Below are 27,177 nucleotides of genomic sequence, written 5' to 3'. Positions count from 1 at the left end.
AAATAAATACTATAAAATACTACTCTAACACTCACACCCAAAATTACCTTTAAAATTTAAAATGAAAACTGAAAAAGTAAAAATAAAAACTAATAGTATCTCCGAAACTAAAATGACAGTCAAGTTAATGTCAATGATTTTTTTAAATATCTTGAACACATGAAAAACAAAAAACTTACATCTAATCATTTTACAGATGAATACACTGAAAAATTAAATAGCAAAATATTAACAACTATAAAAAAAAAATAAACATTAAGCACATAAATGAAACAAAAACTACTGTTACATTTATGGCATTTTAGATGCATTCACTGGGACATGAAACGTACTGTTACATTATGCATTTTCAGATGCATTCACTGGGACCATGAAACGTTACTGTTTGAGTTACGGGGGGGGGGGGGGGGGGCCCGCCGCCCGCCCACGACACCGGTATGTACGTTATGGCATAAACAGTTTTTTTTTTTAGAAAAGCTGAGCTTGTTGTGCTACGGTTCCAAAATCGGAGGTTTACTTTCAAGTGTGTCGATATCATAGTATAATATATATATGTGTGTGTGTGTGTGGGTGTGTGTGTGTGTGTGTATATATGTTAACGATGAAGCGTAATATCTATTCTAATATGGTTATTATTATTTTATTGGCATATATAACAGTTGTCCGCTGTATAAATTATAAAACACTATGACAAGGTAATGTTTAATTTATTAATATATATATTTATTAATTACATTATATTATCATCTCACACATGGGCATTTTCTATGTCTAAATTCTAAATCAAAATACATATCTGATAAGTCTTAATATATAATTAGCATCAAAACAAACAATTCATATTTCTCAAGGATTAAAGATTTAAACGGTTTAAAAAAACTAAAAATGATTGCACAACCATCAATTAGGTGGCGATATGCACTAAGTATGTAAACGACCATTGAACAAAAAAAAAAAAAGAAAGAAACAGCATGGCGCACTTTTCTTAGCATCCGTTTTCCATAGTGACTCGTCAATCATCGCTCTGTTGAGATTGTCTTGAGTCTTAACCAGTAACACTCTGAGTGAATGAACTTACTGCCGGACATGTTTTTGGAACCACATACGTCGAGGGTAAGCGAGGTTGGGGTTAAACTCAACCTAAAGTTTTCAGGGTTTAGCTGACGGTAAGTTAACCCTGCTTTCTGGAATACACCATCGAGAGAACATCCTGGCAACCACCTGACCAACAAGATATCTGACTGAAGAAATGAGTTGCGGCTTATGAGGGACAAAAAAGTAGGTCTGGCCCCCACCTGTGGCAAACCCTTCTTCACCAGGGACATGCGGTAGCGGCTGCCCACCAGTCCACGTCCAGGCCTGCCCGATCCCACGAACTGCACAGCCAGGCTCGGGGGAGGACCGCGGGGCACCTCCAGGCACCCCCAACTCACTCACAACTTGCCAAAACCTTACAACAACCAAAAAACACAAGCAAAAAAAAAAAACACACACACACAGATTCACAGAGTCAGCATCAGCTCCTGGGTTCACGTCACATATGTGCAAGAGTCTTTTGAAATAAAAGAGCATCTTAGAATAACCTAATGGTGGCCCTATTTTAATACATTGTTGCTTCCAAAAGTTCACAGCACTCCCATGCTGCTCTGTCTGATCATATGTATTCCGAAGTTTGTTTCTTGGCCTCTAGCTCTGAGCAGCCTCTCTTCCGCCCACTTCTGCTAACAAGGATCTTGTGTCAGAACGGTGATCTAAACTCAGATGTACCAACAATAAACTATATATAGTGCACGGCTTTTATTTTCAAGAAAATCAATACTCGTTAGATATGTTTTAGTTCCTCCGTTGTATATCACAGTTGTTTGAAAAGTTCTAAAATGAAACTTCTGTCATTAGTTTACTCATCATTTCCAGCCCATATGCTTTTTTGGTGGAACATTTTTTCACAATTATTAATTAAATAAAATTACAACTCTGTATGATGCATTTAAATCAAATAAGCCACAGGTTAGACTTCATGGAAAAAGAACCAAAGGTGTTTGTTGTTATAGTTAGCATTAATTGTTTATATAAATTTAACTTTTCATTTAGGTCCTTTAAATTTAAGTCTCTTAAGTAAAATCAGGGTTGTTATTGCTAAAATAAAAATATTGAAGCTGAAATAAAATAATATAAATATGCAATGAAAAAAAATCTTAAGAATTCTCCTTTTGTGGAATAAATATGCTATTAATATTTGGAATGACATGAGGGTGGAGAAAAAAAAATTCCAACTTAAACATGAATCATGAATAATAAGCACTAAAAAGAGAAAGGTGAGGATGAACAGGTGGTGGCAGCACTGACCTTTGCTGTGATTGGTTGGAGAGAGGTTGGACAGTTTCCATAGGAGTTTCGTCTTTCCTCTGTGTTCCTGTGAAATAAAACAGGTTCTCTTCATCTATCAGCTCTTTCATCACATATTCACTGTCATGTTCTTCCCAGTACTGTGTTATTGATGGAAGTCATTCACACACACTGCTTCTCACCAGGAAGCGGGCGGGACTGGCACTGCAGGTCGGTGGCGGTGTGACGAGGGGCAGCAGCACTTGTACGGAGGTCAGCTGGGTTGGCCGGGGCGGTTGCGGGACAGCAGTGGTAATCCAGAGACACACGGGTCACTTGTTCCACTGCGCTGACACTCGGCTGACAACAGGAGGGCCGCACGACCCGGATCCTGAGAGGATGCCTAGGACAGAGTCCATTCAAACAGCTCCGATTAACATTTTTCTAAGATGTTCAGCCGTTAATATTTAAAAGGAATATTTCTGAGTTCAATGCAAGTTAAGCTCAACAGAAGTCAAGTCAACAGAAAAAAAAAACAAAACAAAGACTTCATTTAGTCCAATTTCTTTTTAGGGCACTAATAATGGAAGAAATTAGGACCAATTTAGGGAAGATTTAAAAGCAGAAATGTGAAGCTTATAATTTTCATTATCAAGCACACAGTGTTTATACCATTTTATACAAGCACTTCTACAACTTAGGGTTGTAAGATTGTTAATGTTTTTGGAGCTTTGAAGTCTCTTTATGCTCACCAAGGCTGCATTTATTCTGATCAAAATACATACAGTAAAAATGACAACTATTTGTGTGTTTTACGTCTGTCCCTTAAGATCATGAAGTGCATCCTTGCTAAATAAAAATATTAATTGCTGAAAAGAAGAAGAAGGAAAAAAAATTCTAGTATAAAAAAAAAATATATATATAGTCATTTAGGGTTTATGGTGATCTAGCAAAAAAAACGATTGACTAAAACTTTGCAAAGAGCACTACTATAATATTTACCATTTACAGATTGGCCTCAATCACAGTAACCAAGGTTTTTGCCAAGGAGTGAAAATAAATTTTGGTGGCAATGTTTTATGCCCTGTTGTACTGAACATGTTACCATTTAAAGCGGGTGTCATGTTGTAATTGCAAGCACCTCATTAGGTGATTGTGTTGACTGACTCTGGTATTTTAGTGCAGAGCCCACATTTGTAAGGGAGGCCTGCGGGTTGAGCTCTGCCTCTCTCATGCAGGGGAAGTGGTCAAGGCCGGAATGTTGAACCAGAAAATCCTGGGTGTCTGGGTCACTCTGTGAGGGGTCGCGGCTGAGGTACAAAGACCAAAGATGATGTCCATAGAGCTTGTATTGACCCCAGTCCAGTCAGTTTTAGTGTTCAAGAGCATCATACCTGTTAGGAGTAAACTTATGGTTGGGTAAGAAGTGGTCCACTCGAGAGATGTTCACCAATCTGAAGCTTAATACTGGTGCGTGGGTTGGCTGTGAAAATGCGAATGATGCCAGCAGGAAAGGACATAGTGAGGTCCGCCGGTGATCTTAACCAGACAGCTGAAACACAGACACACAGCGAATCTCTTTAAGAAGTTGGAGCTACAGTGTGATAAAAGGCTATGTCATCCAGATGGGGGTGGATGTGAAAGAATAGCTCAGACGGGACGCAGGTGTTGTGTTTCTCCTCCTTTGAAGTAGGCATTGATGTACTCTGTGATGGCCTGCGGGGCTACAGGCCAGGACCTCCTGAGTGCTCAGAGAATATGGGACTGGGCCGTCGTGAGACAAACCTGCAGGGATCACAATTCAACATTAGATTGAATTAGAAATGTCCAAAAAACTGCCTAATTAAGACGCAACAAAACTTGTCACATATGTTAACTTGCCCAAACTTCATTTGCCCGCTGTCAGTTCTGGGATTTTTGTGGGAACGTGGATAAATAAATTCTGAATACCCCATAGGGCTTTGGGAGATGCTTACATCCTCTTTATTAGATACATGCCTGTGGTTTATTGGACAAAATCAAAAAGCACGACAAAAATAGTGATGAGGACATTCCCCTGACTGTCCCCTCCGTAAATGTTCTTTATGCTCTACATTGGATTAGCCTAATACAATTACAGCAACGCTCCTCCTCGGGCTGTATCTCACAGTGTAATTTATGATTAAGTTTCGTGTTCTGTGATAATGCTGGGTGGGATTAGGGAAACAGGGAGTGTTGTTCCGGAGTCACCCTCGGGCCCCCTGGGCTGGGGCCAACGGTTCTGCCACCCCCCCCCATTCGCTGGGGGAAACTGGAGAAAGATGAGGAGCGTGGAGGGGGGGGGACCTGGGTTCGGCGGCAGAGGAAAGGACGAGCACATGGACCTAGACTGAGACACGACACCAAACAAAAAAAGGCCAAAAATCCAAATTATGAACGGAAGATTTACATGGTACTTCCTTTAGCCATACTTTCTCCAAAACTAATACAACATTGATGCTCGGGAAGTAAAGAAGAAAAGTTCACGGGTCCATGATATCTGTCTACTCTCTATTTTTAATTGATTTTCTCCTTTCCTACTGGTGGTGTGGATGGAAAAACTAGTATTTTGGGTTGGCTGACTCAAATTGCCAGAGGCCTGTTTCTTCTAATGCAATTTAATATTATTTGTTACCTTACAGTATAAAAGCAGTTAAAAGCTTGATGTGGAAATCTCAATAGTTGGGTTGTTTAATTTTTAGAGCTGAAGTTACAAGGGGAGCAATCCTGAAGGGACCACATGAGAGAAACCACATCTCGTAAAAACAAGAGATGAATGAAGGAGGCTGTGCACGCAGAGCCCCCGATTAAAGGGATTTGTTTATAAAGCTTTTTAAAGAAGCTTAAGTGTGCTGGTGGGATAGTTGGTGTAAAACATAAAAGTCTGTGGAGCATTTTTACCCGCTCACACAGCCACTGAGTCTGCCTGAGGAGCGCTTGGACCGAACCGAGCGAGGGGGAGCCCAATGCCAGACGCTCAGTGCTGTCCTGCCTGGAACCATGCTGGGAGACTGAGAGGAAAAGGCAGAAAGGCAAGAGCGAAGATAAAGAATCCAAATATGACAATTCTGTCATCATTTCTTCACTCTCATGTCATTCCAAACACAACTGGACTTTTTTTCCCATGGAACAAAACAATCTGAAAAAAATATTTTGGCCACTTTTTTCAATATTATAAATATATGCTATTTTTAAAGTCTTCAGAAAATATTTCACTGAAAATCTTGAAACATTTGCCTATTCATGTGAAAGGTAGAAATGTTACTGATTCATAAAAACTGAAGTTGGAAATAAATCATTAAATTGCTCTGAATAATTCATTCATGGCATCAAATGGATCTTGCTAATGGACACACATTTTTTAAGTAAGGGGTAATTGTGTCTACATGTTTGTTGATTTGCCATTGTATACTGGCATTATATTTGTCCACTAAAGTCATTAAAACACCATATTAGTCAAACCACTAGTCTATAATACCTGGTTGTGTGTTAATATCCAGGAAGTTCTGGTCCTTGTCTGTAGAGAAGCAGAGGTCCTCCTGGTGTGGCCCAGAATGCCCGTGTTAGTGGCGGCCCGTTTCTAACGAGGCTCATCATTAACAAGATCTCTGTTTTCTGATGGAATCCTGTGTGGACAGTGGTATTTTGTAGTGCCCTCACTGAAAGGGTTATGTACTGAGTTTCCAGTGCACCAGCTCTTTTTCTTCGGTCTGAGAATTGGGGGGGGCGGGGTTAGGAAACCTGGGCACCCGGCCTATTACTACTGGCTCTGCCTTGGTTCGCACCTGCCTGCGCCGCCAGCGACGATTGGTGCGTTGGACTACCGATCATAGTAATAGCGATAATGGATCATCTGGGGACTCGGAGGTGGGACGCTTACGTTCTCTCTTTCGCTCTCGGTCTTTTTTTTTAGCGAGAGGAGGGGATGGGGGAGGGAGGGTTTTAGTGTCATTCAGAGAGATGGAAAAGGGATCGGTGGTGGGCGGCCTTCCATGCCCCCCCTGCCCATCCCTGGTGGGCCGAGGGGGAGGCGGGGGCCCAGGCATCAGTGGAGGCAGGTTGTTCTTTGGGGGCGGCGCTAGCGTTGGACAGCATCCAGGAAGGGGTCCTTTCTGGAGGGAATTGTGTGTTTACAGCTCCACACAGAGGGCTCAAGTTCTGAAGACGTCAGGCTGTGGGAGAAGGCCGGGAAGCTGAAGGTGGTAGGCTCGACATCGGTCGGGGCACGTGGAGAACGTAGATTGGGAAGTCCAGGCTTTTGTGGCGTCGTCCTGTGGAAGAGGAGATCGACCAGGGGAGGGGTCACGGGAAACGCAGCGAGAAGGGGTCCGACGATCGGCTCAAGTTTACAGAGTCTGTTAGATTGAGTGGATGGCCAAGGCTGCCCAACCGGTGGGCCTTCCTGGGGAAGCCCCAAGGGGCTGATGGGAAGGGGAATCCAGTCCAGAATCCCTCCACATTCTCAGGAGAGGATGAATCAGAAGAGAATGCTGCATCTGTCAAACAAAAAGAAAAGTCTATTACTGATCAGAATAGAAACCTCTTGAAAAAAGCAACAGATTTGATGAGGAAAAGGCTGACTGTAGAAACATAATTCACATTCCACTTTGCATGCTTTAATGCCTACACAAGCGAGACAAAGCGAGTCAATTAATTCTTAAAATATGGTAATGCACACTTTTAAAGCTTTTAATTCTCCGTTTTCTAAAATGCTCTAAGAGGATAGCTCGTCCAGTCGATTCTCATCTCTCAAGGGTAATGTGGCTCGGGGGGTGGTGTGCTGCTGGAGATTTACATTCAGATGCAGCAAAGGCGTTCCTGGAGCTGCTGTCTGCCCGCAAAGCTGGTGGGACTTAAAGGCCGACTCCAGAGGAGGTCCAAACAGAGCCGTCCGAACCCGGATGCTGTGGAACTCAGCCTGCAGAGATGAGAGGAGGGAAACTGAATGGGTAAAGAAGTGAACCTAGGAGAAACTGAGGCCATTAAAATGCAGAAATTTAATAAACTGAAATAAAAATGAAACAATATTTATATTACTTATATTCAATCTAGTGTTCAAAAGTTTTGTGGTCTGTAAGATTTTCCTTCTTTACAGAAAAAAATGAATAAATTTTAATTGAGAAAGGAAGGAAGCACTGGATCACAGTTTCCCACAAATGCAAAAATAAATCAGCAAATGTTTTCAACACCCTTGCTAATAACAAAAAAAAGTGTTTCTTAAGCACTAAACACTAAATCAGCATATTTGTGAAAGGTTTCATGTGGACACTGAAGACTGGGAATAATAGCTGGCTTGAAATTTCCAGCTTTGCTATTATGTGAATATTTTAAAATATACTGAAATATAAAATAGTTAAATTGCAGTGGTATTTCACATTATTACTGTTTTACTGTACATTTGAACAAATAAATGCAGCTTTGGTGAGCATAAGAATCTTCTTTTAAAAACATTAAAAACATTACAGACAGCAAACTTTTAAACGGTAGTGTTTATAATCTAAATAACCTAATAAAGGGACGACTGTATATCTTAAAACATAAAATAACCTTCAAAATATTATAATCTGTATAATTTAAATAAATCGAATAAAACATTGTTTAATTTAAATAATTTGTGAAAGTATTGAAATAATAACTGATTAAATTTAGAATTTGTATTTATTTATTAATAACTGTATTTTTTGTTCAGTTTGTCTTTAATAACATGTTTACTTCCGGGCTCAACCAATGGTGTGGGTTTGGGGTGAGACCAACATTCAGCATTTAGCATTTATGCATTTAGTGCCACCAAGATCACACTCTCAGCAGACCACCAACCCCTCAAACTCACCTCCCACAGACGTCTACATTGCTTTGAGCTGGATCAAATGCACGCAAGGCTGCTGACCCCCCACCCGATGGGCATTCCTGGATGTGGCGTGCTTAGGGCATGTGCAGAGCAGCTTGCAGGGGTCTTCACTGACATTTTCACCCAAGCAACTGTGCCAGCATGCTTTAAGTCCACATCCATTGTGCCCAGTGCCAAAACACTCCTCCCAGACGTTCCCTGAATGACTACCGCCCCGTCGCACTCACACCTATCATATGAAGAAAAGCTTTGAGCGACTGGTCCTAGCACACCTCAAGGACTGCCTCCCCACCCACATTGGACCCACACCCAATTTGCCCTTACCGTAAAGCAATAGGAGCACAGAGAATGCAGTATGCACAGTGGCTGCAACTCCGGGTACTCACACACTTGGACAATAACAACACATATGCACGGATGTTGTTTGTTGACTTCAGCTCAGCATTTAAACACTGTCATTCCCCTCTAAGATGACCACAAAACTTGGAGACCTGGACATTAACACCTCCCTCTGCAACTGGGATTATGGACATTCTGACCCACAGACCTCAGCATGTTAGGTCAGGGCCACACCTGCTCCACCACCATCACACTAAACAACCGGTGGTACCACAGGGCTGGGTTGCTGAGCCCATTCCTCTACTCCCTATACACCCCCGACTGCAAGCCGGGTGCGTGGCTCCAACTCCATCAAGTTTGCAGATGACACCATGGTTGATTGGCCTCATCAGAGACAACGATGAGACTGCCTACAGGGGTCGCCTGGAGGTTCAGCACCTGGCCGCATGGTGCGCTGACAACAAACCGGCTCCTTAACACCAGTGAGTAAGACAAAAGGAGCTCATTGTGGACTTCAGGAAGAAGAAAGGAAGCACGCATGACCCCCATCCACATTAACCGGATGGTTTGTGAACAATGTCTCCAGCTTCAAGTTCCTGGGAACCACCATCTCTAGAGGACCTGTCCTGGACCACAAACAACCTCCAGCCTGGTCAAGAAGGCCCACCAGCTCCTCTTCTTCCTCAGGACACTGAAGAAGAACCAGCTCTCTTCAGTCATCCTGGTGAACTTTTACCAATATGCGATCGAGAATATCCCCTGACCAGTTCTATCACAGTCTGGGAGTATGGGAAACTGCTCCAATTTGTGCTGCCTGACCGCAAGGCACTGCAGAATGTGGTGAAAACCGCCCAACGCATCACAGGGACACCACTTCCTGCTATTTAGGACATCCAGAGGAAACGCTGTCTACATCGAGCTCACAGCATTCTTAAGGACTCCTCTCACCCTGACCATAGACTGTTTTTTACCTCCGGCCCTCCAGGAGGCACTTCAGGAGGCCTCCGGACCAAGGACCAGCAGACTCAGGAACAGCTTTTTCCCTACAGCTGTCTCCTTTCTGAATTCTGTAAATTATGTCCATAGTACTGCCTTATCTGTATATTTACTGTACATTTGTAACATATTGTAGACAATGTTTATTCCCGTACTTACTGCTTATTGCACTTCTGGTTAGATGCTAACTGCATTTCGTTGCCTCTAATCTAACCTAATCTAAATCTGCATTTTTGGAAGTTAAAGCGTTCAGTGACTATACTGTATGAAAAATCTCTCTGTACCTGCTGTGATTTGGGCTCATGGACGTGGATCTGCGCAGACCCTCCTGTTCTCCATCTGTAGAACAACAAACAGTAAGCAATTAAGCAATTTGAGTAATAGTGAGCCTGGGAGGAAGGCAGCACCATTACCATGTTCTTCAAACCACTTTTCACACACCAAATGGTTTCCACTTTTGCTATTATTGTCAAAAACCCATGATGCAAAATAGAGCTCAATCTGAGACTCTAATTACAGCAATTCAGCTGACCTGAGATCAGGTGCAGTTTATGACACTGATCCAGGTCAGCTGGATGGCAGATTGCTGTGATTAAGGTGTCAGATGCAGCTTGTGGGATAATGGCATCTATTAATGTGGACAGAGGAGGAGGTGGGACATTGTGTGTGTGACTGTGGCCATTTGAGATGGCTTGTCGAAATTGGTCGCAGGAACAATGCATAAGAACTGAAAAATGAATGATCTATGATGTAACTCTAGCTGAATGAGTACAGAAGTGGACATCTGCAGAATGTGACCGACCTCTCTGGGGAACACTTTCCCCTTCCCCTTCAGATCGACCTGCTGAACTGGAGTTTCCTGTAATGGAGAAATGCGACACATGAAAAATATTCACACGAACATAATATATAAGTAATAACGTAATAACATAATATGCATAATACAATATAGTCTCAGATAAAGAGGGAAATACAAGTTAACTTACGCGAGAGCTGCTTCTTTACTGACACCTACAGAATGGGATGAATGAAAGAAAGAGACATAAAAAAAGACAATTTAATCAATGTTTTGCACCATATTTTTATCGACATCTTTAAAATGAGAGAGTATATTGTAAAACTGCACAATTTTTTTAGCTTTTGCTGTATATTCTTTATTTTTCAAACCAACAAATATGACAGAAGTCATTGAATAAACTAGACACAGACAAAAAAACACTATTTTACAAAGATTGGATTACAATAAAAACTTAAAATATAGATCAACTAGACAAAAAACTGTTTTTCAAAGATTTGATTACACTAAAAAACCGAAGCCTTTGGCAAATACAGTCATTTGTTTTTGCTCAAGATTGCATTTTAGCAGTCTGGTACCTTGCAAACATGACTTTGTTTACAGACAAACTAGTAAAATCCTGGCTCACGGAAGTTGCAACTAATCAGATTAGAGCTGTTTAGTTAGTCTGTTTATTCGTTTAGTACATCTGTTTATTTCATTTATTCTGAAACTAAAAATGTCAAATAATGGGAGAATAGCAAGACAATGTGAGTATTATTTGACTAGTCTTGTGATCTCAGATTTATATACAGCTGAAAAAAAATCTCTTAAAACCACCTGCATCAGTCTCACTTTAGCTATTAAAGATTAAATACCCCCCACATCTTACCGCTCTGTTAGGGGGCAGGGTCAACGCCCCCACCGTGGCCTTCAGCTCCAGTTCATTGGCTGCTGAGTTGCTACGGTTACCGCTGGCAACCGGGCGGATCTTGATGTGAAACTTCTTGGGCTCATCATCATCGAAAATCCGAGTCGCTGGAATAAAAAAATTTCCCTCCTTCTCCTCAGCAGCACAACGTAGAGAGCAATGCAGTTCAAGGAGCAAATCCAGAAACGATGCAGGATACGTATGTATTTGCACACAGGTACAAAGAATACAGACTGCAAACACTCACACAAACACAGCTGTTCTGACACTCTACAAACTGTGATGAGATGCCAAAAATAACCATCCTATTTAGGAAGGCTACTGAGTTTCATTTCCTTAAACACCCTTCATGATGAACTTAAAATTCTCAGGAACCCAAGAATGACAGCAGATCTTCATCACAGGGTATTTGAGGAGAAATTGTTATTGGAAAGTAGATGGCATATCCATCACTGTCCATTACCAAACAACAGAAGTGTCTCTATGACATCCTGCTTTCTCAAACCACACTTCCTGACAATAACTTCCTAGTATGTGATACTTTTGATGGTGTAAAGACAGTATTTCAGAAAATAATAATAAAAAGCAAACAAAGGCGGCAAATAAATCTCTCTCCTCTCCCTCTGTTTTAGACCATGTGGATGAGCTATGAGACTAAAAATAGGTTTTGGCAAAATTGTTTGTTGTAGTGCTGAGGATATACTTCTCAATCCTCAAATATCTACAGTAGGGTTCAAAAGCCTGAGGCCAAGTTGAAAATCAACTTGAAAATAAACTTTAGGATTTCAGAAAGCTTTATAATTTTGAATGACTAGTGACTTTTGTACAGATGTTTTAATGAAAAATCTTCAAGATTCTATTTCTAGGTCATTCTTCAAATAAGCAGACTAGTGACTTTTGTACAGATGTTTTTTGCTTCTACTGCCAGTTCAAGATGCTCTTTTGATGATTGTCAAATCATGCTGGATCAAATGATTATCAGGTTTTACACAAACTTGTGGAGGTAATGAAGCTTGAGTCCAGCTGTCATCACAGCAAAAGAGAGACAAACTGAATACCAAGAAATTATGAAATTCATATCAATTTCATGTTAAACTGTTATGCTGATAATTTAACTATATTAAAATGAATTGAAGCTAGCAGTCTCAGACTGGACGTACATACACAGTTCTGCACACACACACACACACACACACACACTGAATGCACTCCTGATGGCTTATTCTTAAGGATATCATTCTGGTTGAAAACATCTGCACGTATCACAAAGCCCTCATCATCCACTTCGAGCGGCGAGTTCTACACAAACAGACAGCACAAGCTCACAATAAGGAACAACATTTAAAGGCACAGGACATCAGCTGACAGAGTTGTGTCTGTAACGTGGATGTGGTCTGTCTTTCACTCATGAAGACTCTAATGCTGTTGCCATGGCTCATATGAAAAGAGCCCCGATGTTTTAAAAGAGTTAGTAGTGGCATGATGTCTTACACAAGAGCCAGTAACTCGTGTGTGTTTATGAAGGATTTTGGCAGTCAGTGGGCTATCAGACATTCATTAAACACCCCAATATTGCCAAGGTTAAATATAGCTTAACGAGGTACCAGACCTTGCCAAAACACGTCACTCTCTCTTGCATAGCGTATTCACACAGAAGCCTGTGTAGAAAGAGTCTGCATTCTGTGTACAGTATGTTTCTGTTTACTTCTGGAGGAGGGTTTACTTAGCTATTTTTAAGGACAAATTTGCCCTCAGAAGTTCACAAAAACCTCTCCAAAACAAGTATTTAGAATGATGTTCTGGAACTGGTTCTTTTGAGTGAATCAAATAAATTCAGCATAAATCAGTGCAGTTCGATTCAACAAACAAATATAAGCCAGTTCAGTTGATGAACCATTCCAAAGACTCACATGTTTAGGAGTTACAGGTTTGGAATCAGTCTAATGAATGAATCACTGAAACGCAAATTATCATGACTTTTAGTGATGTCCCATATTAAAAATGAAATGAAATTATTCAAATGAAAAATGCAATTAACATTTTTGGAGTAAATTATATTCCAATAAATAAAATATAAGTACATCTCTGGCTTTGAGATGTTCTCACTAGTATAGGGTCTATGGTGTACATACATATGTGTTAGTAAACTAACAACTGGTTTGAGATAAGATGGTCTAAAAAGAAGTTTAATCAAGTGCAGCTGATGATACAAGACCAGTAACTGCACACACACAATTACCTGTTCTCAGTGTAAAATCAATTCAGCAAAGAGAGAGTGTGTTTGCGTGTTATGGGAACTCACAAGTGCATCTGCCACAGCTGAATCCCTAGAGGACAAAAACAGAAGAGGTATGAAAATCCATACAGTATATAAGAAGAATTGTTCACTGAAAAACTCATTTTGATTACTTTCCTGAACTAGAACATTAAAGGGATAGTTCAACCCAAAAATGAAAATTCTGTCATTAATTACTCAACCTCATGTCATTCCAAACCTTGTGTTGCTGTCTATGCTCTCCAGTTTCATCAAAAATATCTTAATTTGTGTTCCGAAGATGAACCAAACTTTCTTACCGGTTTTGGAACATCATGAGGGTGAGTAAATAATGACAGAATTCTCATTTTTGGGTGAACTATCCCTTTAAATGTGTTGTGTTTCATATGATTGCACGACTCACGTTGAATCTGGTTCCTTGTCTTTCCTTCCCAGTCCAGGAATCCTGAAGGCTTTAGCACGACTCTTTTTACTGTTCTCAGATACTAGTGGGGACAGATATTCCTCAAACCCCTACTGGACCTTTTACCACACAAACACACACACAGAAAAACAGAAGTTTAAGGAAAGTTTGGAGATGTGCGATACATTTGAAAGCACAATATGAAAAATCATAAAACCTTGTATTTTGCAGAAGAATGATTTTCAATGCATTGCTATCCAATAAATCAGAAATGCAATATCTGGGGAAATTAGAAAGTGTTTTATCTTTCTGTGACTCACCGGGTCTCTCCTTCCCTGTTCCCTTCTGCTCTGTAAACTTCTGAATGAGGTTCTCAATGCCAATGTTCTCCACGTTCTGCTTGAATTCCTCATGGACCTGAAGGAGACAGAACAAAGATTTTTTTATCAACCACAGCTAATTGAGACCACATTGACCAGAACACCTCTGAGCCACAGGGGTAATTCATCTTAATAGTTTTCAACACAATTACAGGATGCTAAAAAGAATATAGGAGTAGGTAAAATCCCCAGATGAGCCGTACCTGCCCAACCTGTACGTGTGTGTCTTCAATGGAGTGTGAATACGCTTTGATCAGTAGTTTCATCTGACGTAAAATGAGCCTCCTCAATGTCCCCTGAAATTTCTGCAGATGTAGAAGGACAAATGTAAAGAGAAGCTACTGACCTATACTGACCGATAGTACTGTTTAAAAGTTTGGTGTCGGTAAGACTTTTTAAAATGTTTTTCTCTTATGCTCACCAAGGCTGCATTTATTCACCAGACATTTTAGTAACAAATTATTGCTTAATAAAAGTATCATCTTCTCAAACTTCTGAAGAGTAGTGTACATTGTGAATATTTACAATATGTATGGTCTCAACCTTCTTATTGCTTTAAAAATGGTTAACAAAAATATAATAGAAATAAAAGAAAAACAGATTTGATATATCTTTTAAAGGACAGTTAAGTTGTAAAAACATACCATTATGCTATAAAATTATTATAATACGTCATTGCCTACTTTTTAGTTCTTATCACCATATATTAATGAAAGCATTTTTAAGCAAAACTAAGCCAAAAAATATTCTGAAGGTTGTTTCGATATTTGACCTTTTATGAGCTAAAGTTTTTTACATTTTGTAATTTTTAGGATTGTTTAGACAACCCTATTATGAATTATTAACAACAGAAATTAGGGCTACTCCACTGAATACATGTGGGAAAAATACATGTGCAAAATATGGACAATTCAAGAGATGGCACTGAAAAGGATTTTATTAGACTGCACAAGCATATTTGCAACTTTTATTTGGCATCTTAGTAAATCAAGACCTTATATTTGAACTTTTACAGAACTGGCCCTAGCATTTAATAGTGGTCAGCTTCTATAATTTAAAGATTATTGTTGATGCCTTAATTGAGGGATATCACGACTCAGTTGGTCTCAGAGTGATGTCAGGACTCTTACATTTTACTGATTCATCCTTTCTTTGCTCTCAAATTATTCATACTTGCAGGTCGACACCAGGCAGAAATAGACTGTAGGCATGTAATCATTCTGTCAAAACAGACTGCTTTAATGGCCCTTGTAGCCATGGTAAACTTTACATTGCTTTATTGAGGCTCATTGTAATACTGTAAAATTTGCTCTGAAGGTCTAGATTATGAGAACAAGTGAGCTTTAAAAATGTTTCACATATGTGACTGTGGTCTGTGCTTATGTCCTTAGCAGGGGCTGGAAAAAAACCTGAAAATCACCAACCTGTGCGGATTCGCTCATTTTCTGTTCAAGTCTCTTCCAGCACGGTTAAACTTCTCAATAGACCCTGCAAAAGACTCAGCTGCCTTCTTAGATTCAGCTCAGCCTGAGAAAAGAGAAAGAGACAGATGTATATATGAATATATAAAGTCAGAAATTCACGTCTTTATTTTTTAAGATCATAAAAAGAGGATGAAGGCTACCAGCTTAAAAGATTAGTTCAAACAAAAATGAAAGAAAAAAAATGTTGCCCTCATGTCATTCTAATCTAGTATGACTTTCTTCTTTCTTTATTTCTGAAAAAACATTGGCCTGTGTCTATAGGGCTTTCGCACCGAGTAGTTCTAGGAACTAGCTAGAATGGTGGTTCACGTAAGTCAGACCATATTTTGAAGTAGGAGCTAAATTAGTTCCCCCAAACGGAGTTCCTAGAACTAAATACATTACTAGTTCCTGTGGTGCAAACACACCAAAAAGTGGGTACTTCCAACAATAGTTCTAGGAACTATGAAAAGGTTCCTCTGGTGCGTTCAAAACAAAAGTAGTCATGGCTGCTTCGTTAAGAAATTGTTCTTTTGAATCGGTTTTAATGAATCAGTTGACATGGTTCACAACTCTGGTTCCCAAGTCCAACCGGTCATTTCATCTGTGAATAACCTGAATTTTGTCTATTTGTCATGCAAAATTATCATGATTCGAAAAGTAGCCACAAATTGCATAGACTACTTTCATGTTACTTCTATTGTTCTTTGGTGTCCTTTTTGAGGTTTACAATGACATGAGGGTGTGCAAATGATGAAAGAATTGAAATTTTGGACTTTAATGTCTTCTCTCTTCAAACACACAAACACCACCTTTTCCAGCTCTTTCTGAGGCACTCCTTCTTTGCGCAGTCTCTCCAACTCTGTACACTTGCTGTGATAGCCTTCTCTGGCCTTCTGCAGGTGGCCGTTCTGCAACCTGAAGAGACTGCACTGACTCCAGAGTCCCGATCACTTCCTCTTTTGTCTACATAAGACACAACAGATTTAAATACACAACAGATATTAAGCACAAATTTAGAACCCAAATTTAGAACCCAATTTAGAACGAAACAGCAAGGCACAATTATGGGTACAAAAGCCAGTTATCAGAGACATAGGCAGAAATTCTATCAGGCTAAAAGCCCTTTATTTACCTTGCGGTGAATTTTGACCTGCTCCTCACTGTACTTGTTGATGTCACGGATGAGGTCGTTCATCTTCCTCATGAGCTCCAGGTGGCAGAGGGCCAGTTTGTCCGAGGACACGCGAAACACGTCCCACATGGGGGCGAACGTGCTGGGGGCGCAAAGCAGGTGGTTAGATGTGATGTATGGAAGTGAGTAGGCCGCTCTGATTTCTTACAGCACAGCAGTATTAGAATAACAACAGGCTTCCTCACCTTTGTAGTTTGTAGAAAAAAAATAAAGTTATGTTTCTGTTAGCTTTATGTTTGTGCTTTTAATTCTTTATTAAATTTGTCTCTATGCCCACTTTGCATCACAGTAAAATCTGTTTTTACAGTGTTAAAGCACTGTGTGATTGTTTTGTGACAACTAGCACATGCTTTTGCAGACAGGAAGTGAGGTGAAGAGAGCAGAGGAAAGAGCTAACCATAGCAACAACTTTTCGACCAATTGCACACAACCGCACGTCCTCGCACACACAAAAATACACACATACAATCCTCTTGAATATCCCTGCTGATAAGTATCTATAAGTCAGCAGCAGGCCAAACTTTGCAAGAGAAAAACCTTTTTAAGTTTTGTTCTTCTCCAGATGACAAAATCAGATGGCAGTAGTGGTTTCAACTTTGAGTCCAATATTTTTATCTACTCTGGTCAACCAAACCTGTAAAATGTCAATAACGTCACGGAATAAAAACGGAATAACGTCACTCACCCGAGAGGGCTTCCATTGCTAGCCATCTTAGCGAGCTTGCTCATGGATTTTGAGTAAGTCTCCTCAATAGCTGCCCTTCAATGCAAAGACAAACACACACACACACACACACACACAGATTGTCAGTAGGTAATGGATTCACATATAAACACAAAAGCAAATATACTTTCGCATTAAAGTGATGTACGTAGCAGCAACATCAATGCCTCAAAGGGTCACAAAAGTTCTTTAATGGAAGTTGCAAAGCGTTTATATTCAAAATGGTGCACACACTACATATGAGAAGAAAAGAATTTATGTGAGGCCAAGTCTATACCCAAATGTCAGTTATTACATTTTTCCTTTTTTCAAAGAGTGTGGTAACTTAATATTAGTCATGAGTAAATAATAATAAAAAATGATCTTAGATTGTTTGAAACTATTGAATAATTTTGAACATGGTACGTATTTGTAAGTGACTTACAAAAAAAGTAACCATCAGCCATCAGGACAAAAACTCCTCAAAAAGAGTGAGAAAAGAGTGTAGTTTCATAGGGTCATGGCCAAAGCTGAAAACACCAAATATTTCTTATCAACCACTACATGATCTGCTTCTCTGATAAGCCAAGTTTTTTTGTACTGACTTTAGAACATGAGTCTGCTCATGGGAAAAAGGATGTTGTCATTATCATCCCAGTGCGCCTATGCTATATTGTTGGCCTTATCTCTTAGAAAACATCTTACGTGATTCTTATAAGTGAAATTTAGCTTTCTGTTGGGACATCACAATGGAAAGTCAAGTGAGATTCTTCAAGGAACACAGCTACTTTAAGGCACAATGTCCTGAGTGGATGCAAAATGTCCTCTGAAAATTGATTTATGTAATTTATTGCACAAGCTATGCTTTTATCAGTGACATATTTGTCTCTCTCAATTACTCAGCACTCTCCTCCAGGGCTTTCCTGGACGGATTTCTAACATAAAAAAAAAATACAAATTTAATCCTCCAGTCCATGACAGAGGGTGCCCTGCATCCAGCTCCATTATAACAAAATAGAAGAGACTATCAAAGTTGGCAGGAGGCTTGGCGGAGCTGTAAGTAGTCTCTGTTCTCTCTGCTGAATGAGAGAATCCTTTTGGAGTTTTCATTTTAATTACTGCAATTAGCTCCAACTCAAATGTCTACTACAGATCAAAAGGAATCCTCACACATCCAACATATGCTGTCAGTGGAACGAAATGAAGATCAAGCTTTCTTCATCTGTTTTATACAATGCATGTACGACATTTACTGACTGCTGAGCTGCCTTGCATTTGTAGAATCATTTGGATGAGTGGACTGCTCTCAGATTTGTGTGTTTTGACACTTCAGTGCTGTGTGCTGAAAGACAGAACTGTGGTGTGAAGAAATGAACCAAAGAGCAAAAAAATACAAAAAATCTGTGCAAAAACTATATGCCATACGACAAGAATCAATGGACATGCTTTATTTTAAGGTTAAATTCTAATATTAACAAATCATAACTATGACTTTTGCCTCAATAAACTACTTATTTAATGCTTATTAATAGTAAGTGAAAAGGAAGCGGTTTCTAGTTATTGGGGTAGGATCATGTCATGCAGAATATGTGCTTTAGAAGTACTAATAAACAGCTAATATGTTATTAATAGCCATTGTAATAAGCAACTAGTTAATAGTTAGAATTGGTCCTTATACTAAAGTGTTACCAAATCAATGATATCAGATAAGATATAACATTACATTATACTATGTTATGTTACATTTTTACTGTAATGTAATATATGATAGAATGTAATAAGATCAAATAAGACAAAAACATTGCAATAATGTGGCATTGCAACAACGTAACGTAACATAACATAATGTAACAATAAATAATATGATAACATGTAACGTAACATTTTACGATAAAATATAAGACAAAACATTACACTAACAACGTAACATACTGTAGGAACATAAATGTACAGTAACATCATATACAGTAGTAAGATTAAATAAGACAAACCACAACACATAATGTAACATACCTTAATATAATATTTTCAGATAAGACATAACATTATAATAATGACAAAGTATAGTATGTCATGTAACATTAAACAATAAGCTGGAATAAGACAATAATTAATGTAACAGTGTTATATAACATTATAGGATAACAAGGAACCTAACATTACAGTAAAAAGGAAACAGTATAATGCAGCATGTTTTTGAAACATTATCAAAACACAAACCATTCCCATCTTTAATTTCACTTTAAAACACAACTGCTGCTGGTGAGTTAGAAACACAAGGAATAGAAAACAAATTTCACACTGTCACATTCCTGACAGTACCAGTTACACCGTCTCATCCCTCCTCCCCATCACCATGACGACTCCTCCCAAAACAACGCCTCACCTCTCGCGCACGAACTCGGCCAACTCTTTGGCGGCGATCTGTCCATGCTTCATGTTGTGGTAGAGAACGTCAAAACCTGCATTCTTCTCGTCTCCTCCCTGTGAACCAACAAACACACCACCATAAGGTACATTTCTGCAGTGTGTGTAAAAATGAATCATCGTCAGAAACAAATAAGTGTTAAAATAAAAATAGCAAGAGGAACTTGGAAGATTTGGACTGTCGACTGTGGGCCGTTGACTACAGCAGGCACAAAACACAGTAAGTGCCTGTACAGAATGTCAGCATTTGTAAACAAAACATCATCTTCGAAACATAAGAGATTTAAAGTCAGAGGAAACCACAAAAAAAATAAAAAGTAAATAAGTCTAATTTCTCAAGTTATGCTGTGAGTCCATGAAGCTGAATGAGGTCCAAAACTGGTTCAAACATACAAACTTACTCTAACATCACTGCCTTCCCTTCTCCTTAAAAATGTCTCAAAAAACCACAGTGCAGTGTGGTATAGTGAAAATACAACAGTAAAAGAATCGCACAGCAGTGTGTGCAAGACATGCCACGTGAGCAAACGGAGCACAACACACAGATTTCCTCAAAGGCCAAGGCCCCAGTGGGGAGATCCTCAGATGATAACCTTTGGAACAAAGTAACGGCACATCCTGCGGTCAAAGTTAGCAACGTATAAAAAATAGCCCCCTTTTCTTTGAGCAAACAGAAAAATGTCAACAAATGAGAGACAGAGAGAGATGACAGAACCAGGGCAGCACTGCGCCATAAACACCTCCACACCATAGAGAGAAACTTTCCCAGGGTCAAAGACCATAGAAACCGGACAAAGAATAGAACTGGTAAGAGCCAAAAACATACTACAAAACACAATGCGTTTTTACTACTGAAAATGTCACCCACTCTATGTGATGACCAAGTACAGTTTATAACTGCTGAAGGCATGTCATTTGTGTCAAGTGAGTGTTCGCTTTTGTGCCGTTAGCACTCTCCTAACTACTTTTTTTCCAATCAAATCTTTTTTAGATGCATGGTCATGAGATAAGTGAAAACTTGGAGCTACAGTCAAACAGTAGTTATTTATGAAAAGCAGATGTAATAATTAACAAATTTGTACATTTGAATTTTCAGCTGTGACATTTTAACGTGGGTGACATAATTTTTTACATTCTGTTTTTTTATAACAGCCGATTTTCTGCTGTTCTGAGGCTGAAACTAGCTGTTAAATATTCAAATTACAAAAAAATGCAGCTCTAAAAAATGTTTGTAAATTCTAAAATACAAAAACAAAAAAAAATTCAGATCATACAAAAACACGGCAGCATCAAGTTTTTATATGAAGAAATTCCAAACTCCATACTGAAGATTCTAAAATCCACAAATTTCCGGTCCTACCTCAAAGTAGGTCAAAGGGCCAGCTTCAGTGTTGCACACCGGGGAAAGTTAGTTTTATCAGAATAGATTTTGGCCCGTGACAAGAGCTGCTACAATGGAGTGGTGACTGGTGAAGTACCAAAAAACAACTTGAACCAAATCAAGAAATCAAATAGTTTGAGAATTTTAATCAAATGTCACAATGTCGGTGACATGCGTTTGGTTATTAAACAAATCCCTATGAAGAAATACCTGTGAAAAATCAATCAGCTGAAAAGTTGGTCACTCCTGCAACTTTATGAACGTTCCAGTGGGCATTATAGTCAGATCTCAGACACGGGTTTCAGTTACCCATGGACCAGGCTGGTGATTCAGTTTCCAGTATTTTATTATTTACCATGATCACAGATAGTGTGCTGTTTAAAAGAACTGAGGTTCCAAAATAACAAAACCCATATTGCAACCAACCATGTAATTTTAATCTCTAAACCAAACATTAAAACAAACAGCTGATGTTTTGTAGTGTGGCCCGTATACTTGCTGAAACCTAGACCCCTTTGGAAAGCTCGTCGACGAATCTCCCATGATTCAGTCTGCTCTGCCCACACAGCACAGGTCGCACCGCCTACACCCGTTCTACCGTGTGCTCTCTCTCCTCCCTGCCCCGTTCTCTCACTCCCTCTTCTTTATAGATGGATGGGAACACAAGATCTGGCAAGTAAACGACAGTCTTTCCACCACCTGACACTCGGTCAGAATTCCGTGTGTCTGAAAGCAAAATGGAATGCTACGGCCATCTGCTGACACCCAGAGTATTTTCTGTGTTTTTATTAGCTTCATTCTATGAAGGTTCAATTTGCAAAGTATACAAGCAGATATGCCATACACTTATCTATCGTGATGCGGACACAGAGGAGCTTTGTGTTTGAAAGAGAGCATGATAGACAGGGAGTGAGAAACAGAACAGCTGCAGTGACATTAAACAGGGCTGCAGGTGTTGAAAGAGAAACTCCAATCCTCTCCGTATTAACGTGTCTCCCAAGATAGCAGTTGCTAAAGCGACAGGGTTCCCCTGGTAACTGTGAGAGAGTGAGAGACACATGACGGCTCATTCCAAAAGGGTGACAGGCATATGTGTGTGTCGGGGCTGGAGAGGGGGGGCTGAAGTACTCCTTTTGTTAAAAAACCAAGACCCAATGCTGTTAAAATTGGTTTAGTTTGATCTATCCTCTCAGGAAGTGGCACTTGTGAAGGGTGAAAGCCAATACTAGCCTAAATTAAAAAATAAAAACCTCACTGAAGATAAGTAAATGGTCAGCAATTAAATAAGAATAAGAAACTAATTACAATACAACATACATTGTATAAAGAATTCAAATGTATAGAAAATGCTGCATATTCTTCACTGTGTAAATAAAGATATATTTCTTCTTATTAAAGTTTGGTTAAAAAGTGATTTAGTCAAGAGCAGTGAAAGATCTGCTCTCTTTGATGTTTCTTTAACATGAATGACAGACAGCAGAAATATTAGACTGCTGTCACTTTAAGAGCTGACCAGATCCAATATACTGTTAAACGTGTTTTTCTTCCTCAGCTGTTTGTTTTCACTTAATACCTAAATTATTATATTTACCGGGATTCTTGCAAAGACGGAAATTTTGACATACAGTGTGTGTATTTATCTGTTCAAGGCCTATTTAATGCACATTTAATGTAAACATACAATTTCTACTAAAATACTATTTCAGTCATTCTACTTAAAGTCATGTTTAATTTGATGTGTTACTTGCCATTTTTCTTCAAACTTAATAGCAATTTCTGATTTAAAAAAATGTTACAACATAAAATGTCACCAAACGACGAGAGCGATTCTGAAGAGGGTTTTTAACCTCTAACTTTCCCATTATGCTGTGTCAATGGGCTTCTCTATTAAAAGACAGACTGAGCGTGTGACTGAACTTCCAAGAGTAACATCTTCTAAGAACCACCACACAATGACAACCTGTGTTAGTCTGCAAAACGTAACCAGTCTCACTTGATTTTAATTACCCCGTGCGGTTAGCATACAAGCAGGGAAGATGATTTTAGCAGCATGTAAAGACTAATATGGAGTTTGATGAATGAGCCAAGCCTCATGAAAATTGTAACTGGATGATTGCAGGGCGTTCCAGTGTCGTGATGCTCAGGGCAGTGAGGCAATCATGTGAGACCCACTAAACACACACAAATGACAAAACAGAACACCATGTTCACTGTAGTCCCTCCAAAAACCTTTTCACATACTACCATCACCATGAACCTACATTAACTCAAAGAAGCAACAAGAATAAGAATTAAATTATTAAAATTTTGTAAGCAAAATGAAAATGAAATTAAAAAACAATAATAAACAAAAAAAAACACAGACAGTTTTGTTCAGTGCTCACAATCAAGCTTAAATTTATGCTAAATGCCTTAAAACATTGTTCTTGTTCTTTATATCAATTATCAAAAAATATATATATATTTAAAATGTTTTACTTTACATGTAATGAATGCATGAAATTTCACTTTTTGAAATAAGTTACAAACAAAAAATACTTTCTACGATATTCAAATTTTTTTGATATGCACCTGTACATAAACTCAAATAGGAAATAAAACAGTTATCAAATGAGCATATTTTGTCCTATTTTGTGTCCTAAACTCCTGAAACATTGGTGACTAGGGGCTTCTCTAATGCGATTTGGGGAAAATATCTAATTGCGATTTTTTTTTGGACAGATATTCGCGATAGCGATTTGATTTGATTGATTTTATGTTTTGCAAAGTCAAGCTTTAGCTTAACATTGTCAGTAGTGTGCTGCACAGTATGTGTATCGTTACACTGCTGAAAAAAAAAACAATAATAAAACCATCCTACAGAACTTCTTATGGTTTCCATTAAAACAATTACAAAATTATATTATGTTTAGTACATTATTCAAATAATAATTACCACCATTTTTCTATTGTTTCCCATCTGCCAAATTACATCCCACCAATAGAATCCATCAAATACCAGTACACACCATTATAGTTTACATTAAAGCCAATATAATTCCCATTATAACCTTTAAATCCATTAAATTTTCTATTGTGTTTTGGGAGGGGTTCTATTGTTTTTTTTTTCAGCAGGGAATATTATAATGGTATTACTACTTTTACAGAATTTATTTATTTACTGAATTTCACAAAAAAGATTTGTTTATTTTGTGTAAATAAATAACTATATTACTTAAGTCAATTATTAAAGTATTGCATGGGTTACATAGGCTGATTTATTCATTTTTAAGTATTTGGGATTTTAAGAACAAGTGGAAAATATGCTGAATGTTTCATTACATCCAAGTGAAATTAGCAAAGCAGTTATACTAAATTTACACTTGTTTTAAACATGGAGCCAGGCGCGAGTTGACACAGGTTGCACGCGTGCGTCAAGCCTCGTCCATATTGCCAGATGCGCTTGTAGCGACTTGCGGTGCAGAGCCGCGGAGTATAACCGAACATTACGAGATAGGCTGCGCATGTGAGGTGAGTTTACACCGGCTCCTCACTCCTCCGTGAGACACAGCAGGAGAGGAGCGAGAATGAGAAGCATTCTGAGACATAGGCTGTTTGTGCGGTCTTCCTGAATTGGCAATAGTTAACATGCATTATAAACTTCTTTCAAATTAGCATCTGTTGGGGTGATCAAATGTGCAAGATAATGTTCATGTACTAATAAAAATATTTTATGAATTTATGAATTTATCTTTTATTCTCCAGTTATGAAAGAAGAACTGATAAGGGAAGCTCTTGATATGTGTTGTGACATAGCTCTTGCAAATTAACGTTACATTTTTGTTTGAGGTGTGTGTCATTTCAGAAGCCGAAGTAATCTCATATTACATAACTTTTTCTTTGTGCATTCTCTCTCTCTCTCTCTTTTTTTTTTTTAATGGTAGGCGTTTACGAAGTTGGCTAGAGCAGTGCTGATTGGGGAGAAAGGAGGTGCGCCACTCTTTTGTTGGATTAGCCTGCCACTCAAGACTGGCAGTCAAGCATATGCTCTGGAACTCAAGAAATTTAATATCGCGCGTCCCCCATTGCAGGCTTTATGATTAGCAAAAATCGCCGAACGCGATCTCAAATCAAACGGTTGTGATTTGATTTAAATTAATCCACACAGCCCTATTGGTGTCTCATATTTTTTTAGAGCAGTCAGTGCAATTTTGGAAAGAAATCAATCAAATCTTTTTATGTTTGTGGAAAATATTCAGATGTAACCCCCTTTGTAATTCTTAACATTTTCATAAGTAGCTGTAATTTAATTTTTAACGTATTTTCTTCGTAACTGTAACAGATTACAGTTACATTTATTCTAATAATTAAATTACGTAATTCCGTTACATGTACAGTAACGAGTTACTCCTCAACACTGCTGAATCAAATCAAAACCAAGGAATTCAAAACTTTTTTAGAACAGAATCAAAATAATTCTCAGGGAAATCCTTTTCCTTTTTGTCATCATCATTTGCATCATGATGAGCATTTTAGTATGTTATTTGATTATATTTGTTACTTAGATATTTAATTATTTGCTCATTTCCCAGAACTCCTGCAGAGGTGCTGTAGTGTTAAAAAGCATACTGCTGACTGTGCATTAAAACACACACACACACACACACACACACACACACACACACACACACACACACACACACACACACACGGCCCAGTCCTGTCACCTCTGATAAATAACTGCATTAGCTCTTTGGTAAGAAAGGGGGAATCACTTTATTTGACCTAAAAATACATCCTCTTCTCCTCTCTCTTTTACCTTTATCTAGACAGGTCAGATTAAACCAAACGAGGTGGGACAATAAGACAGATACAGTGGGTAGAAGCCATTATTGAACACATAAGCCTTTTCTTCTCTTAGTAAATATATTTCTTAAGGTGCTGTTGACATAAAATTTTTCACCAGATATGCGGTAATAACCCAAGTAATCCATACGATATAAAGAAAACAAAACACAACATCTTTCAGAAAATAAGTTCTGTGTAATAAAATAATGGAATGACCCAGGGACAAAGTAATTAGACACACACTTACTGAAATGTATTTAATACTGCACGTGCACAAAGCCTTTGTTGGTGGCAGGCAGCTTCCAACATGCCTCCTGCATGAAGAAACTAGTGGCACGCATTGCTCAGGTGTGATTTTGGCTCATTCTTCCACACAAACAGTGCTTCAGACCTTAGCAGAAGGTTTCCGTGGGCCTCTTCTGGCGAACTCCTGATCTGTAAGCCTTTTCCATAGATTTTTCTGGCCCCAGTTCCAAGTCAGGTGATTAATAGGCCATTCTAGCAGCTTTACTTTCTTTCTCTGAAACCAAATGGAGATGTTTATTCAGCTGTAATTTGGGATCACTGTCTTGCTGGTAATGTCCACCCTCGTTTTATCTTCATCATCCTGGTAGATGGCAGCCGATATTAATCCTAGAATGTCTCCAGTGTACATTTTTCGATTTTCATCCCTTCCTCTTCAATTATATGATTTTTGCCAGTTCCACACCATGATGTTTTTGGGTGATGTGCAGTGGGCCATTTGACCTCCAAACATAGTGTGAAATATGGCTCATCCAAATGAGTTTAATTTTGGTCTCATCTGAGCCAGACTATATTCTCCCAGTATTTCACAGGCTTGTCCTAATTGTGGAGTGCAGCAAATTTTAAACATTCTTCAAACAATGCTTT

At 38.8% G+C, this 27,177-nt stretch overlaps 1 pseudogene; it reads right to left on the bottom strand.

Moving 5' to 3' along the window:
* Positions 1 to 1,012: 1,012 nt before the first annotated feature.
* LOC109095387 lies at positions 1,013 to 24,945 on the bottom strand (annotated as a pseudogene).
* Positions 24,946 to 27,177: the final 2,232 nt, after the last annotated feature.

Source organism: Cyprinus carpio, chromosome B8, assembly GCF_018340385.1.
Source record: "Cyprinus carpio isolate SPL01 chromosome B8, ASM1834038v1, whole genome shotgun sequence".
NCBI lineage: Eukaryota > Metazoa > Chordata > Actinopteri > Cypriniformes > Cyprinidae > Cyprinus > Cyprinus carpio.
This window is presented reverse-complemented; position numbering and strand designations above follow the sequence as displayed.